The 16,187-nt window shown below is 38.8% G+C and overlaps 1 protein-coding gene and 1 non-coding gene across 7 annotated transcripts in view; one reads left to right on the forward strand and one right to left on the reverse strand.

Annotated features, from left to right (window-relative positions):
* TOM1L2 (target of myb1 like 2 membrane trafficking protein) overlaps positions 1–16,187 on the reverse strand; it is a 199,673-nt gene that overhangs the window by 157,547 nt on the left and 25,939 nt on the right. Inside the window, exon 1 of one of the 6 annotated variants that reach the window (XM_056804494.1) lies at positions 16,132–16,154. The exons of the other annotated variants lie outside the window; for them this stretch is intronic. The gene's annotated coding sequence lies outside the window, so the exon portion shown is untranslated. Of the gene's footprint in view, positions 1–16,131; positions 16,155–16,187 lie in introns of those variants that run through there. 6 annotated transcript variants of the gene reach the window in all.
* Positions 5,369–5,474, forward strand: LOC130455667 (U6 spliceosomal RNA). Its single transcript, XR_008913774.1, has one exon. It is a non-coding gene; the product is annotated as a U6 spliceosomal RNA (small nuclear RNA).

Raw genomic sequence — 16,187 nt, forward strand, 5'->3', positions numbered from 1 at the left:
ATGCCTTCAATTTCTTTTTCTTCTCTAATTGCTACTGCTAGTGTTTCTAGTACAATGTCAAATAGTAGAGGTGATAATGGGCATCCTTGTTTCACTCCTGATCTTATTGGGAATGCATCTAATTTATCCCCATTGCAGATGATGTTAACTGATGGTTTTAGATATCTACTCTTTATTATTTTTAGGAAAGGCCCTTCTATTCCTATACTTTCTGGTGTTTTTCAATAGGAATAAGTGTTGTATTTTGGCAAAAGCTTTTTCTGCATCTATTGAGATAATAATCATGTAATTTTTGTTAGTTTGCTTGTTGATATGGTCAATTATGTGAATGGTTTTCCTAATATTTAACCATCCTTGCATTATTGGTATAAATCCCAACTGATCATAATGAATAACCCTTGTAATCACTAGAGTCTTCTTGTTAGTATTTAAGATTTTTGCATCTATGTTCATTAAGGTGATTGGGCTGTAGTTCTTTTTTTCTCTGTTTTTGATCTACCTGGCTTTGAAATAAGTATCATATTTGTGTCATAAAAGGAATTTGGTAGAACTCCCTCTTTGCTTATTATGTTAAATAGTTTGTAGAATATTGGGATTAGCTGTTTGATAGAATTCACTTGTGAATCCATCAGGCCCTCAGGATTCTTTCTTAGGAAGTTCTTTGATGAAGTTCAATTTCTTTTTTGGATATGGGATTATTTAAGTATTCTATTTTTTCTTCTGTTCACTTAGGCAATTTATATTTTTGTAAATATTTATTCATATCACCTAGATTGCCATATTTACTGCCATATAATTAGGCAAAATAGTTTTTAATGATTGTCTTAATTTTCTCTTCATTAGAGGTGAGGTCTCCCCTTTAATCTTTGATACTATTTATTTGATTTTTTTCTTTCCTTTTTTTATTAGATTGACCAGTACTTTGTCTAGCAATGAAATTTTCTGATACAGGTTTCATCCAAGATACAGAGAATATCTCAAAAGCCTTTGTGTAATTTTAATATTTAATATGTTCAGAAGTATAAATACTATAAACTTTCAAAAATTGAAAGATTAATAAAAAAGTTAAAATATTAATGTTTCATATTAAAATTAAACACAATCACCATCTTGTGCTATACATCTCTCCAGCCAATTTTCAAACTTTGAAAAAATGTTCGTCAGCTGTTATTCAGGGACCAAAATGATTGCATTTATAATCTTGGTCTTTGGAACATCCAAAGAGCATGGTTTTGAAGAGTACATGGCAACTTTAATGAGATTGTTTAAGAATACGTCTAATGGAGCTAGATCAGATGAGCGAGAGAGCAAAGCAAGAAGACCTCTGTTATCAACCCCTTAGCCTTAGAAACTGTGTCACATGAAATGCCTGACAAGGTGCCCCAAAATGTTAAAGCTATACTTAAAAGTTGATTATCCAATATTCACAAAAATATCAAATGTTCTTTTTTAAGCTTATGGAATTTATACTTCTGAAGATAATAGTTTCAAACTGGACTCAAACCTTTTGGGACACCCTATGTTAGGACCTGGTTCAAATTTGTAAGACTAAGGACCATCCTTTAAGTAGATAAATAGTAGGTTTACAATGGAGGCAGGCAGAGGTTAAGTGAATAGTCCAGAGCTATACAGTTAGTAAAGGTCTGAGGCAGGAATGGGCTGCTTCAGAGGAAATTAGGACAACTTTATGAATGATGAGGGTTAAGTGAACAAAATTAAAGAACAATTTATACAATAGCAACATTAAGAGAGAAAAGGCAATTTTGAGAGATTTTAGAATTCTGATCAGTGAAATAAGCCACGAGGCCAGAAAACGAAAGATGAAACATACTCACTTCCTGCCAGGGAGGTAATAGACTTAAAATGCAGAATGGGACATTCATTTTTGGAAATGGCCAACGTAGGAATTCAGACTAAGCATACCTGTAATGAGGAGGTCCTTTTTCTTCTTCCAAGTGCTCAGTCCATAATAAAAGTTGAGAGCATGCAGATTCTTATTTTCTTAGCATATTCAATAATTCACTTCAGCAATATATGAAGTGCCTAATAGGTTCAAAGCACTGCTCTAGGTGCTGAGAATCCAAAGATAAAAGTGACAGACCCTGCTCCCAAGGATTCACATTCTCTGGGTGGGTTGGGAAATAAGGGCGTAAGTGGGTAAGGTGAGATGTCAGGCCTGCTAATTGGAGCGTAGCTAAACAAAAGGTGGTATATGAGTGTAAAAGAACATTGTGGTTGTTGCTGTTCAGTCATTTTCAGTGGTGTTTGGCATTTTGGGACCCAGTCTGGAGTCCAAATCCTGGAGTGGCTCGCCATGTCCTTCTCTAACTCATCGGACAGATGAAGAAACCGAGGCCAACAGGATTAAATTATTTGCCCAGAGTCACACGGATAGTAAGTGTCTGGGTCCGAATTTGAACTCAGATGAGTCTTCCTGATTCCAAGCCCAATGCTCTATCTCCTTTGTCACCTAGATGCCTTAGAGGAATATTACTGAACCATAATAAACAATGGATATGAAAAATAGAGAGATATGGGTAGACTTATAAAAACTGATACAAAGTTGTCCTTCAGGGAAAAAAATGAGGCCTGGACATATTGATTTGCGAGTCACCTGCGTAAGATGATAATCAAACCCATGAGAAGAGCTAAGATTACCATGAGAGAAAATACAGAAAAATACAGGAAGTTCTAAGGCGAAGCATCTGTAGGTCATACCCACATTTAGTGGGCAGAAGGAGAATAATGATCCAACAGAGGAAACTAAGGAGAGAGACAGGTAAAGATTCCAAGGCCACAGTAGCCACAAGAACCATGCAAAGAAGCCAAGAGAGGTGAGAATATACAGGAAGAAGGGATGGTCAACAGTGTCAAATCTTGCAGAAAAGTCAAAGAAGATAAGAATTGAATAAGCCATTCATTTAGAATTAAGAGTTCCCAGGTGAACTTCAAGAATTTGTGTGATCATTTTATAAGAAAAATAATGTGGTCAGTTCATTTTAAGCCCCAAATTTCACTCAAAACTTGGGAATGAATGTAACCATGGAAAAAAATTTCTTAATCAATAAAAATTTTTTTTAAATAAAATTTTAAAAATTGGTAATTGATCCCAGTCTACCCCTACTCTTGCCCAAATCATGAGGATTTCTAAAAAAAACTATTATTATTTCCAAATTATTGAAATGAGGCAGAAACGAATTGAAAATTGAGGAGTTATCCATCAATTGTGAAATGACTGAACAAGATCTGGTATATAAGTTATAGAATATTATTGTGCCATAAGAAATGAAAAACACGATGACTTCAGAAAAACCTTGAAAAGTTTATATGAACTGAGGCAAAGTAAAGTGACTAGAACAGAAGAACATTGAACACAGTAAAAGCAAGATTTCTTGATTAGCAACCATGAATGATCTAGTTATTCTTAGCAATGAAGTGATCCAAGACAATCCTGGAGACTCATGATAAAAAATGCCATCCTACTCCCAAGAAAGAACTGAGGGAGTCTGAATGCAGACTAAAACATACTATATTTCATTTTCTTTTTTCTTTTTTTACCTCATCATTTGAAACATCTTCTACAAAAAGACTAATATAGAAAAATGTCTTACATGATCTATATGTAAAATCTGTATCAGACTGTTTACTGTCTCAAAAAGAGGGTAGAGCAGAGAGGGGGAGGCTCAGAAAGGAGAGAATTTAGAACTCCAAATTAAAAAAAAAGAATGTTAAAAATTATTTTTACATATAATGGGGAAAATAAATCTTTTTTTTTAAAACCCTTACCTTCCATCTTGGAATCAATACTGCATATTGGTCCCAAGGCATAAGAATGGTAAGGGCTAGGCAATGGGGGTCAAGTGACTTGCCCAGGGTCACACAGCTGGGAAGGGTCTGAGGCCAGATTTGAACCTAGGAACTCCCATCTCTAGGCCTGGCTCTCAATCCACTGAGCCTCCCAGCTGCCCCCCAAAATAAATCTTTTAAAAAAGAAGTGAGGCAAAAAATGTCTTTGAGAAGTTTTTCTTGATTTAAACATTACCTGGACTCATAACAATGGGAACAACACGGTCTCCAAAGAGTTTCTAAGCCCACTAGCAATGAAAAGTCAGTCTGGTCTGGAACATAAAACTATAGAATCATTGCATTTTTAAGTGGAAGGGATTTGGGAATCATATCATCCAAATCCTTTATTAAGCATTTAAAGTCTAAAGAGATTAAATACTTGTAGTTATATGAATTAAATACTAAATCATAGAATTTCATTCTATACAATAGTAACTAGCTTACACCTAATATCCAATATATGTAGTTTTTTAAAAACTATAACCATGGAAACACGAAGAACAGTAACAGGAAACTGAAATGTGTATAATGATAATAACCAAGCTTGGCCATGGAGAAGAGCTCAGAAAATACAACTCCTTCCCTTCATTTCAGAGGTAGGAGACTAAGTTTTACTTTAAGCTTTCTTTACAACAGGCCCTATTAGGTAAACAAAGTGTATTATTATCCCTATTATAGAAATTGTTTTAAAAACCCTAAAATCTCAGAAATAGTAAGTGTCTTGCCTAACTAGGCAAGTAAGTCAATGGCAGAACCAAAACTAAAACCAATGAGTCCTGATTCATAGTCCAGATGTCATCTTGGGCAACAAACGAAAGGGGAAAAAAGGTTGATCTTTCCCCATGTCAAATTCAGGAATTCCAGTTCTCCAACACTGAATGAACAAAACAAAAATGATTTTTCATTCAAAAGTGACCAAGCCATCAAAGGATATTTCGATTATAATTTTGCTTGCTATCTCTACCACTCCTGCAAATCCAAAATGATTTTTATTAGGGCACAAGGGCACTGAACTAAAAAACCAGGAGACTTGGGTTCTAATCAAAACCCTGGACACTAAATTTTTGCCTTTGAATAAAGCATTTAACTTTCTGGAATATAAATTTCCTCAACTCTAAGAAGAGGTGGGCTGAACTAGATGATCTCTAAAGTCCCTTTCACTCTAAGAGGCTCTGATTTTGTGAAGCTCTGCTTTAAGAACTATGAAGGCCCATACCACATATTTGTGCCATCTGGGAGCACTAGGAAGCTCAGCTTTCACATACAATGAAGTATAATTTCTAAGATGCCATTTTTGATTTTGACTAATAATGTTCAACACTACATACTTTTTTCCTTTGAGGATTTTCACAAGAACTCAATGGGGTGCACCACTTTTTGTGTTAATAAAGAACTGGAAACAAAGCAGTTGCCCAGTAAATGGGGAATGGCTACCTACATGGTGGTACATGAACATTATGGAATATTGCCACAGTATAGCAATACATATGAACAATTCAGAGAAGCGCAGTGAAACTTGCATGAATTCCCACTTTGGCAGTACATTCACTACAACTAAAATGATACAGAGTTGAGCATAGTCCCTGGGTAAGGATGATATGCAAATTCATAAAGGGTTCTATATTTTTAATTTTTTAAAAGTCTGATGAACTGATGAAATAAGCAAAAGAAAACACCCAACACCCAATATGTGCAGTTATTTTTGAACTACAACCATGGAAACATGAAGGACAATAACCCGAAACGGAAATGTGTAAAATGATAATGACCAAGCTCGGCCATGGAGAAGAGCTGAGAAAACGTCTTCCTTTCATTTCAAAGGTAGGAGACTGTGCAACGTTGCATCTCTTGTCAGATTCTACTGAGGTTTGGTTAGGTTGGTTGAACTATGTTTTTTTCTTCTTATATCTTTGTTACAAAGGAAAACTGACAGGATGAGGTCATGGAAAGGATATATGTGAAAATTAATGCAATCTAAAAACAAAAGGCAACAAGTGAAAAATCCCAACTCTATATATCTCCATATTTATTTCTGTATAGATAACTCCTAAATCTCCAGCTGTCTCCTGAGCTCCAATCCAACGCCTCCAACCAGATAACCCATGGGCACCCGATGTAGCTTAACACGTGCAAAACTAGAACTCGTTCTCTTTCCACCTAATCCTCCAGAATGTGATCGTGTTTTATTACGCTGTGCTGTCCTTGTCCCGGGCTCCCAAAGACTTGCAGGACACCTCCCCAAGATGAAAAGATGGCTCTCTCTCCAGTGAACTCAATATGAAAACAAGACTCCATCTTGGACATACCTCCCACATACCAGAGGCTGCTTCATTAATGATTAAAGCAGCAGCTGGGAATGGCTAAAAGCAAGCTAGCCAGTTAGACAACTTAGCATCTGTTTAAATCCCCGCTCTTCCTTTACCCAGCAACAGACCTCCAAAGAACATTCAAATTGTTCGTGAACTACCCAGGTATTCTGTTACATGGAATAAAGAAAAAATGCCAGTGAGTTTGTAAGAAAGTGGGCTGCTTTAATTCAATTCTCATACGAGGTGTTCAGATGCAGAAGACATCACTATAAGGAATTTCATGGAAGTGATAAAGACCAGGAGAATAAAGAGAATAAAGGGGAATAAATCAAGGGTGTGTTTGATGGCATGAGCCCCTTAATTATAACGACGTCGTATAATAAAGTAGTTCGCCCAGGTGTCTGTCTCAAAAAAGGTGATATACTGTATTAAATAGATATACTTATGGCTGGGGAGAGGATATACCCAAGAGTAGCTGCCACCCTATAATAAGCTAATGCATCAAGCCTTTATTCTGGGTTTTTTCTGTGTGTGTGTGTGTGTGTGTGTGTGTGTGTTTTAATGTATCTCCCAATGGAGAGTGTGAACATCTCCTCCTCATTGGTCCCATTTTTGGAATTGTGGCTAGTCAAGTCTAATCAAAAGCATTTAATAGTTACTTCACTACACTGCTAGGGATCCGTCTCTTTCTCTAGGAGATGACATCCAAATGGAGAGACAACACATGAACTTCAATGTATAAATAAGATATACACAAAATAAATTGGAGATAATCCCACATGAATGGCCCTACCCTTAAGGAAGACTGTGAAAGGGTTCTAACAGAAGGCAAAAGTTTAGCTGAGCCAGGAAGAAAGTCAGAGAGGCCAGAAGATGAGGGAAAGAGTTCCAGGCCTAGAGGCCAGCCAGTGAAAATAGCCTGACTTGGGAGATGCCCTGCTTTCTTCAAAGAAAAACAAGAAGACTCGGGTCACTAGATCACGGAGAACATGGAGGGGACTACCGTGTAAGAAAACTGGACCGGTTGGAAGGGGCCATGTTACAGATAAAGGAAGCCAAGGGGGGGGGCACGTAAGTAGCTTAGTGGCTAGGGGCCAGGCTTGGAGACTGGAGGGTCCGGTCAAATCTGACCTCAAGACACTTCTTAGCTTTGTGACGCTGGCAAGTCGTTTAGCCCCCATCGCCTAGCTCTTAGCGCGGTTCTGCTTTAGAACCTACACATAGTATTGATTCTAAGATGAAGGTAAGGATTTCTAAAAGCCCCAAAGAGGATTTTATGTTTAATTCTGAAGGAAAACAGTCACTGAAGTTAACTGAGCAGAGGGTGATATGGCCAGACTTGAGCTTTAGCAAGACCGATCAATTTGCCAGCTGAGTTCAAGAGGGGTTTGGGGAGGGAAGAGGTTTGAATCAAGGAACCAGTGTGAGAGAATGAGGAAAGCAGGGTCTGCACCAGTGCTAGGAGCGAGGAGAGACGTTGCTAAGGAAGAAACAACAGAACTTGACAAATGATTGGCTACAGGAGTGTGTCAGAAGCAGGGCTGAGCTGAGGACGGTGAGCCTTGGTGACCCGGGGGGCAGGGCTGACTTTGAAAGTAACAGTGACACGAGGAAGAGGGAGAGTTGGACAGGAAGATGAGTGCGGTATTGGCCACGCTGGGTTAAGATATCTGTGGGACAACTAAGCTGAGAGCCCTGATGGGCACAGGTAGTTGGAGATGTGAGACTCGGTCAAGCGAGAGGTTAGGGCTGGTCGAATACCATGGAATCATGATGAGATTCAGTCGAATAATAGACTAGAGCCCGGGCCAGAGAACCCTGGGGGACGCGTCTCATTGGGCAGCCCAGCCTAGCTGAAGATCCAGTTACTCAAGTTTGTCACCTCAGAGCCCTCTCTGACTCTTCATTTTCTCTTCCTTCGTATCCAATTGATGCCAAGTGTTTCTGATCGCACACCCTCAACATGCATCCCCCATTGGCCCTCTTCTCTCACTTTCATTACCTCTAGCCTAGATTATTACAAGAGCCTCCCAAATGGTCTTCCTATAGCCAGTCTCCTCTTGTCAATCCATTTCCCACATGGCGGCCAGATTGACATCTCTGAAACACAAGCTTACCCAAGCTCAAGAACCATCGAAAACTCCCAACTGCCTCTCGGTTACCATCAGACTACTTAGATTGACATTTAAAGTCCTTTGCAATATGGCTCCAGCCTATCTTTCCAGGGTGAGGATACATTACTCCCTCTAACACTTTCCATATTCCAATCAACCAGCTTACTTCCTAGTCCTCAAATGTCATTCCATCTCCCACCTCTGTGCCTTTGCATATGCCATTCCTCACACCAGAAATACTCTCCTTCTTCACCTTGACTTCTTGGAGCCCTTGGTTTCCATAAAGACTCCCCTCAATTGCCACCTCCTTCAAGAGGCCTTTCCTGATTTCCTCAATTGTTAGTGTCCCCTCCCCTAAATCACTCTGTGTCGTATTTGTGATGAGTTTAGCTCTCTCCATCTCCCTCATCCTGGCACCTACCTCCCTTGGGTTAGTTTTCTGGTGAACTAAGGTCCTAAAAACCCCACCCCATGTGGAGTTGGGACTGCTTCAAAGTGCTATGTGCCTAAAGGTCCCTAGAATCACTGTACTTTGTCCTGCTAACCAGAAGTATATGAGAAGGGGGAAATGGTTATAGAAACTAAGTGTCATATCCTAATTGCATAACTTTTCTGTATTAAGGTAAAGCAAACGTCTTGTTTACTGCCCAGTGACTTAGGAGTGCTTCATCTGGCCACATGAAACCTGAAAAGGGTGCTGGTTTTATGGTCCACTCTCTTTTAAAACTCTTACTTTCTAAGACAAAAGGCAAAGGGTTTGGCAAACAGGGTTAGGCTGACTTATCCAAGGTCACACAGCTAGGAAGTATCTGAGGCCAGATTTGAAATCAGGTCCTCCGACTCTGGACCTGAGCCACCTAGTTGTCCCTTTAGTATTTCCAGTATTTACTTATCTGAAAACAATTCTCTTCCCCAGCAGAATACAAGTTCCTTAACAACAGAAACTGCTTATTTGTATATTTTAATCTTCGATGCCTAACTCGGTGCCTAGCATATAACAGGTGGTTAATAAATGTACATTGGTTAAAGACTAACCAGAGGCAATGAGAAATTATATCTTGCCCAAGGTTACCACATGGCTAGTGTTTGTCAAAGACAGAGCTTAAACCCAACTCTTTCTGGCCTTGAGGTCCAGCCCTCGGTCCATCACCACATACTTTTTCTGTCTTTGCCTCACTTTTGATGCTCTTTTCTTTGATACTTTTGATTCTTTACAGATATACACATTTGCATGCAGATTCACACTTTCATTGCCAGAATATTCCACTATCTATATGCACTCATATTTATTTTGAGATGAATCAAACTTCGTAAGCTATAATCCAAGCTTGAAGTCTCCAGAAGACAGAGGGTACAGGATTTTGAAACCTTGCCTGGGTTTATCCTCTTCTGTTAGGTATTGCTTTGTAAACAATAAACTCTTTCAGGGTAAAGATCAAGTAGTATATATTTCTGTAACTTCCATATTAGATCGCTTGTGCACAGAGTTCAACAAATATTTGTTGACTGAATATTTCATTAGTTTTGTCTCCATGACAGAAAAAAGAAATTTTGATATTTGAAATCTCCGCAGCTTAGTAGTGTTATCACTCCACATGTTCACAGGAAAAAGTTTCTCCCCTGGCCTTTGATTGGGGAATGGTTGAACAAATTGTTATATGATAGTGATGGAATGCTACTGTGCTGTAAGGAATAATGAACTGAAGGATTTCTATACGAACTGGGAGAACCTCTAGGAACTGATGCAGAGCGAAAGGAACAGAACCAGGAGAACAGTGTACACAGAGACGGATACATTGTGGCACAGGTCAATGTAAAGCGCTTTGCTACTACAAGACAATCCCAAGGGACTTATGAAAAAGAATGTTATCCACATTGAAAGAACTGTGGGAATAGAAACACAGAAGAAAAACAAATTACTTAATCATTTGTTTACATGGATATATGATTGGGGATTTGGGTTTTTAAAAATTGCTTATTGCAAAAATGAATACTATGGAAATAGGTTTGTGATAACATTTGTAATAATCCAGTAGAAGTGCTTATTGGATGGGGGGGGGGAGGGGGAGGGAGAAAAGGGGAGGAGCTTATTGGATCTGGGAGTGGGGGGAGAAAAGGGAAGGGAAAGAAAATGAATTATGTAAACATGGAAAAATATTTTTTGAAGTTTATACCCCCATAATAACTAGCCTTCACTATTTAAACAGCAAATAAATAAATATAAATAGATAGATATGGAAGCACTAGTTTGGGACAAAAAAAACCCTGCGTTTACTACCTCAAATATTCGTTTGTCAACATCTCTGATAGAAGTCTCCTTCTCTCCGCTGACATGCCACTGCTCTTGTAGTTATCATTCACTATCTCAGTGGCCTCTAATTAGTGTCTCTGTCACAAGCCTGTCCCTATTCTGGGCCACTCAGCTATTAATTTTATCTTCCTAAAGCCAGGACTCATCATGTCACTTCCCTATTCAATAAATTCTAGTGGCTCCCTATTACCTCTAAGATGTGACCAATTGGAAGGCAGGTCTGATTTTGCTTTTCTTTGTACCCCTAGCATTTAGTACAGTATATGGCACATAGTAAATGTTTAATAGATGGCTATTGACTTTGCCTCTCATTTGTTTTTATCATATTCCATCTTCTATCACAGAGATTTGTGTATATTGTTAGTTTTATGGTTGGACTGAATATATTTAATTGGTTGTCAGGGATTTAATTTCTAAATCCCAAAAATGAATTACTAAAGTCAAATGGAATTTATAGCATTTTATTTTACAATAGAGGGAAGATATTAAAGATAAAAAAGAGAAGAAAAGGAGAATGAGAGAGAGAGAGAGAGAGAGAGAGAGAGAGAGAGAGAGAGAGAGAGAGAGAGAGCTCTGACTTCCTTTGAGCCAGGTAGAAATCCTAAGGCCCCAGCCAGGGGAAAGGAGTCTCCAGAAATGGGCCTTTCCGGGAGTCTGATGTCTCCAGGAAAGGCCAAGGAAAGGAAGTCAGCCTTTACACTCACCACGTGTCAGTTCAATCAGCAGATTCTTTTATCAGCCTCAACTCTAGTAGAACTGCTTCTTACAGGAGGCTCCACTCCAAGTATGTCTCTTTCAAACTCCCAGAAGAACAAACTACCAACAACAACCACAACCAATCTTGTTCAGGCCCTTGTCTCTTTCTTTTAAAGACCTTTTTGGGGCAGCTGGGTAGCTCAGTGGATTGAGAGATGGGAGGTTCTAGGTTAAAATTTGGCTTCAGACACCAATACACAGTATTGATTCCAAGATGGAAGGTAAGGGTTTTAAAAAAATAAAGACCTTTTTTCTTGCATCACTTCCCCTAATTCCACGTTTACCAATCACAGCTGATGCTCTGTTCTAGGACTGCCCAGCAGGCAGTTACTAATTCGTTACCCACTATGGCACAAGTGGGTCACAGACCTCCCACTTCATGATTAAGTGGGATATTTACACCTTTGGTAATTAGATCTAACATGGGCAGATCTTCAATGTGCTTACATTTTGGGGGATTCAATCAACAAATAGACAGGGGATTACAATTTAATCTTCACAATCAAGGAAGAGCTAAGCACCTTCATTGTTACAATCAGGGGAGAGCTAAATCCAATCTTCACAATGTGACGTTTAATTGTTCAGTCATAGCCAATTTGTCATGACTCCATGGACTATACAATCCATGGGATTTTTTTAGTAAAGACACTGAAGTGGTTTGCCAATTCCTACACCAGTGGATTAAGGCAAACGAATGTTAAGTGACTTGCCCAGGTCCCACAGCCAGGAAGTGTCTGAGGCTGCATTTGAACTCAGGTCTTCCTGACTCCATGCCTGGTGCTATGAGCAACCTACCTATCTCCTTGTGTATACGTTAGATCTTCTCTAATAATAATAGCTAACGTTTATCTAGCACTTTTTATATATCAGCTAGGCACTGAGCTAAGCACTTCACAATTATAAAATCTGATCCTCACAATGCCCCAGGGAGGTAGGTACTATTATTACTCACATTTTACAGATGAGGAAACAGATAAATTGAAGTGAGGTGACTTGCCCAGGGTCACACAGCTAGTTAAGTGTCTGAAGCCAGATTTGAATTCCAGTCTTTCTGACTCCAGGCCTGGCACTTTAACCACTCTGCCACCCATCAGTTTAGCAAATAAACTCAAGCTGCAAACTTTAGTAACAGCACTATGCTTTAGCATTACGGCTTGCCTATAGAAGGCAGATAATAAACATTTGCTGAATTTACTACAACTGTTTGAGTTAGTCGATATAGCCAGGCACAGAAGCCGGATACTCACTAGTTGAATGCTACTTTGAAGCTGCTTTCACACTACAGAATCTCTACATACGTATATTTCACCAAAGAATAATTGTTTCTGCAGAACTATAAAATCATCTCATGAATAAGGCTTTCTTTTCACTGTATTATTGTTTGGGATCTCTACCCATTCAGGGATTATTTTTAAATAAATTTAAATTTATATTTAAATTAAATATTTAATAATTTATTAATTATTTATTCCATCTTTGGAAAAGATCCTCTGGAAACTTTTGGATACACATAAATAAGGAAAATTACAAAAGCATCCTTGTACTGTCTTTGATCAATCCCCCACTTTATGCTACTTAAAAAACAAAAACCACTTACTTTCCATCTTAGAACCAATATTGGTAAAGGCTAGGCAGTGGAGGTTAAGTGACTTGCCTGGGTCACAAAGCTAGAAGTGTCTGAGGCCACATTTGAATACAGGACCTCCTGTCTCTAGGCCTGGCTCTCCATACACTATACTTCCTAGCTGTCCCCAGTGTCACCTTTTCTAAAACTGTGTGGCTAATATAAAAGAAGCATAACATTAGGAAATTTGTCCTGAGATAAAAATCAGGAAATAAAAATAATTAACTTTTGTACCTCTCATTCTACTTTCTCAGCTTAAAAAAAAATCTGTTCTTAAAGCCACAAATAATAATTGTATAATTTGAATTTGGTACCATAAAAACTACCATCCCCAGCAAAACTACGAGTAGAATGGAATCAATTCTGCTGTACAAAGATATAAATCACACACACACAAACAGGCAAAAACAGTTCTGCCCTCAAGAAACGTATAGGGAGACAACACATAAATACGTGGGCACAATCAAGATAGCATACCTAGTAGACATATGGTAACCTTGAAGGACAAGGCTCTAGAAGCCTGAGAGACTGAGAAAGGTGTCCTATATAAGGAAGCATTTCAGCTGAGTCTTGAAGTCAGTCTAAGCAGAGGAAATGAGGAGGCAAAGCATTCTTTAACTGAGGGACAGCAAAGGCCTGATAATGGGAGATGGAGTGTCATGTGCAAGGGAGAGCAAGAAGGCCTAGCAAGGTTGTAGAGTACGTGGAAGGAAGAAAAATGTAAGAAAATTCTCAAGGTAGGAAGTGGCCACAAAAGTACCTCAAATTCACTGAACACAAGTTTCACAAGAGAACAAAAAAGATGACATTGTATATGGAAGTTCTGATCCCACAACAGTTTATAATTCGATAACTTCTCTTTTGGATGCTCAACAGAAAATTTTAAAATCCACTTTCCTGCAGGTGAGAAGTACTATTTTATTAGATGGAAAACAGTCACAGAAAGAAAAAAAGCATAAGATAGCAATAATTTAGGCCTTTATTGTTCTCCATAATTTACATCCAACTTCCATATACAACCGATTTTTCCAATTCTTCTCAACAATCCATCTTCTGTTCTAAACAAACCTATCTCCTTATTGTCCCAAGAACACATCTCTTCTTTCCTTCCTCCATGTCCTTTGGTCAAGTCTTAGTAGGTAGCTTTCATCCCTTCCTCTAAAGCCAGTCTTCCTGAAAGCCTTCCAAGATCATTGTGGCCATCACTGCTCTTCTTCTTCACTGAATTTTCCCAATGCAAAGTTGGAATCACACAATTTATCAGTTAATTGTCTATTATCTTTTATCATTCCTGATAGTTTTGTGTAGGTCAGTTTTGTCTATTTGTAGCCTATAGTGAAACAAATATATAGGTGAAAGATTGGACTTAGTACCTTGGAGTTGAATACAGTCCATTTTAACTCTGACTTAAAAGACCAGTTCTATAATCTGACAGCCAAGGAAACTAAAGGTTCAGAGAGGTTTAATCAGTTAGTCAGAAAGCATTTACTAAACATTTACTATATGCCAGGCACTGTTCTAATCTTGCTGGAATCTGGCCCAACCGGCAAGTTGGTGGTACAACTGGAATGATAATCCAGACCTCTTTCATATCTAGTTAATTGTATTTTCCACTATACCATTCTGCATCTAAGGTCCCTACCAACTCTAACATTCTATGCTAAAACTAGAGGCTTTTTGAGGGTTCTGTATGCTCCACAGGGCCTTGATACCATGCCATGTACAGAAAAGGAACTCAGCACTTATTTGCTAATTGGTTATTATATTCCATCGTCTGTCCAACAGATTTTGATGCCTCCAAAGTACAAGACATTTATTAAAGAAGCAAAAAGTACTATGAAAACAGCTTTTGCTCACTTGCTGAAACAAAAAATCAGACAGAGGTGAACATATTAAGGAAAGTTACTCTAACCTTTAACCGTTTTTAGGGCCTTTGCTCAAATGTCTAAAGGGACAAACTGCCTCAGCAAAAATTTTCTGATAGAAAAATGTGACTCTAACCTAATTACTATACCTTTAAACTTTTGCCCTTCTATCTTCAATGTGCCTAGTGTCATGGGAAAAGGATGGCAGTTCTGTGGTACAGCCCTCAATACAGTATTCAATTCATTTTTACATTAACTTACTAATCCAAAGTGAGTTTTAAGATTCCAGACCGAACTGGGGAGCTGGTATGAAAGTGGCATATAAAGTCCTAGTGGAAAAATACCTGAATGATGTGGGAGAAGAAACCAGGAGTGAAGAGAGAAGGAATTGGGACAGTTTTCCTTGACTATTGCACCACCAAGACACAATTTTCATTCCTTAAGTGGCATTTAATCAGGCATTTCCAAATGCTGTTTCTTAGACTGGTGAAGAAAGCTCAATAATTTTCTCAGGCTTTTAAAACCAGGAAAACAAGGCTGCCAGTAAGCAAATCACCACAATGGTAACCAATCCTGCATGCAAGTAGATAAAATACACCCATCCAAAAAAATGTTTTACCAGTCTACCCTCCAGGCTGTAAACTAACCAAATCACAACATTCTTGACTATCCTTCTGCAAAAATTCTGCCTTGGGCAAAAGAGCAAGTAGCTTTTTGGTTAAGAAGATCCTTAACAATGATTTGTCCAGTCTGTCGAAGCAAGCAGTCTCTTGCTTCTTTGCAAACACTCCCCTAATACACTATCCCTGTCATTACACTAGTATCCCTTTCAAGAGTGTCTGAGATCCCCAGAGACATTAACGGAGAAACTATCGGTGTCACAATTCAACTCCCCACCTCTTTCCCACCCAAGCAAAAAGATCCAGCCAAAGTCTTCAGCCAAAGTCCTCACTGTACTTCGGAAAACTAAGAGAAGGGAACACAGATCTATCTAGTGGCATCGAGATCTCAGAGGACAAGCTAGTTCTATCTCCTTATTTTAGAAAGGGGGAAAATGACCCCCAGGGACATTAAGTGATTTGTCTAAGGCTACACAAAAAGTGTACCAGCAAGGAAGGAGGGGAGAGTGGGGGGAAGGAGAAGAGAGAAGAAAAGAGAGAATGAGGAGTGAGAGGAGAGGGAGAAGAGAGGAGAGTGAGAAGAGAGGGGAGAGGAGAGGAAAAGAGAGGAAAGGGAGGGGGAGAGAGTGTGTGTGTAAGAAGAAGGAGTGATGAGGTAGTCAGTGAGTGGAAGGTACACTTACTACCTCGTAAATGGAGGCATCACAAGGATGGCCCAAGTTGACACCATGCAGTTGGCATT

The sequence above is a fragment of the Monodelphis domestica genome, chromosome 7, assembly GCF_027887165.1.
Source record: "Monodelphis domestica isolate mMonDom1 chromosome 7, mMonDom1.pri, whole genome shotgun sequence".
In the NCBI taxonomy this organism is placed as follows: Eukaryota; Metazoa; Chordata; class Mammalia; order Didelphimorphia; family Didelphidae; genus Monodelphis; species Monodelphis domestica.